This window comes from Octodon degus, unplaced genomic scaffold (genome assembly GCF_000260255.1).
Source record: "Octodon degus isolate 3935 unplaced genomic scaffold, OctDeg1.0 scaffold00078, whole genome shotgun sequence".
Lineage (NCBI taxonomy): Eukaryota > Metazoa > Chordata > Mammalia > Rodentia > Octodontidae > Octodon > Octodon degus.
The window spans coordinates 8,301,831-8,303,923 of NW_004524654.1; the positions used below are offsets into that span (position 1 = coordinate 8,301,831).

General features: G+C 34.0%; 1 protein-coding gene across 1 annotated transcript in view; it reads right to left on the reverse strand.

The window, feature by feature from the left end:
- Pex13 (peroxisomal biogenesis factor 13) overlaps positions 1-2,093 on the reverse strand; it is a gene marked incomplete at its 5' end in the record, with an annotated part of 24,616 nt that overhangs the window by 15,998 nt on the left and 6,525 nt on the right. The window lies entirely within an intron of this gene.

Below are 2,093 nucleotides of genomic sequence, written 5' to 3' on the forward strand. Positions count from 1 at the left end.
CTCTCTCTCTCTCTCTCTCTCTCTCTCTCTCTCTCTCTCTCTCTAATAAAAAAATAAAATAAAATAAAATACTATCAATAGAATGGCTCAATATCAGAAATTCAATGTCATCACATTACTATGACAAAGGGTGAAAAACCGGACATCTAAACAGATGCAGATTTAAATTAGCAATAAAACAGAGCTTTGGGGGCCAGGGAGATGGCTCAGTGGAATAAGCACTTCCCTGGCAAGCGCAAAGGCCTGAGTTCAATCCCTGGTTTCACCAAAAAAGTAAAAAATAAAAATAAAATAAAAAAATAAAAGAGAGCTTCTAATGAAGAGTTATTGAATTAACTCATCTAACCAGTAAGTATCACATTTAATACAGTAACTATAGACTCAGAAGCAGAAATAAGACAACAATGTTTGTTAGCAGTTACTGTGAAATACAAACGAACAACCTGGCCATCTTATTAAAAGTGAATGCTGTTAAGGACTGAAAAGAAAGAGAAGAATAAAACTATCATTATTTGCATTTGCATTTAGCTAGGCATCCCATGACAACCATTATTAGAATTTAGCATACATCAAAGCTATAAATACATCAATATACCAAGTTCAACATATTTCTCTCCAGAAATAATGGGATGGGCCTCCTCTGACAGCAATGTACTATGGTGGAATGACAGAAATGATTAGGATGGCCTCTGTGCAAGGCTGATACATAAATCTGTGAATGTTCCATATTTGTCCAGTGGGAGCATAAAGCACAGAGTATAGAGATCAATAGGACATAGCTATCACTCAGTATGTAAAAATAACCTTTGTAAAATTGTCTTTTGTAATAGATGAAAGACTGATTGGACTGCAGTAGCTTACTTATGTCTACCAGAGTTAAGTTAATCTCCATTCATCTTTAAAAAAAAATTTTTTTGAAATCATTTATTATTTATGTATTTGGTACAGGGTCTCACTACACAGCTCAGACTTGTAGTGATCTTCCTCTCTCAGCCTCCATAGGGTGCTTAGCATGGCATGTGGTACCTGGGACTGAACGTGGGTCCTTGTGCTTGCCAGGCAGGTGCTTAGACCACTGAGCTATCTCTCTAGCCCTCATCTTTCTTTTAAAATAACTGTACAGGGGCTGGTGAGATGGCTCAGTGGTCTGAAGCACCTACTTGGAACAAGCTTAGCAAAGCACAGGGACCTCGATTCAATCCCCCAGCACCACACGCCAGCCGGCCCCGCCCCCTGGTGGGGTGAGCTGGCCACACACACACAAATAAATTAAAAAAAATAAATAAAATAAAATGAAATAAAATAACTGTACAACTGATTTCTAGACATAGTTCTTAACATGAACATGGCAGTAAGGATTTAAAATTTTTTTCTGCTAAAATATACAGATTGCATTTATTTATTTATTTATTTATTTACGGTACTAGAGATTGAACTCAGGACTTTGTGCTTGCCAGGCAAGTGCTTATTCTACTGAGCTATCTTCCCAGCCCCTAAAGATTGCCTTTAAATTCTTCTAATATCAAGAAAATCAGTAGCAATTTGTTAGAGATTTCCTACTGAAGAAATACATTTTTAGATACTCATTAGGTTAGATATAGTAATAGATAAATTTTAAAATAGCAAGTGGTGGTATAGCTTATCCATATCACTAAGCTGCTGCAGAACTTAATAGACAAGCTTATGATATTTTATGCAAACACTGGCTCTAGATATTTGAGGAGCACAATACAGATTTTCAAAAGTGATTTTGTTATATGTACATTATGGTGTTATTTCTGGGTGAATGTGTGTGTTTGATTTGTTCTTCATACTGTAGTGAATAAAAAATAAAAATATAACTATTAAAATACATTCAATATTCAGAGAAGTCTGGTTTTTGGTGCTAATAAAACTTGTTTAATAAAGAAATAATGGCATATCATTTTTAATGTTAGCAACAATTATAATACACAGGAATTAGCCAAATAAATAAAAGAGATGTTCAGAATAAATAGGCATTATTTTCAGAAAAGAAATATTTTACCTTGTAAATATTCAACTTTCCTATAGATAATTTTTATTTTTTGTCGCTAATTTTATATAAATGTAAA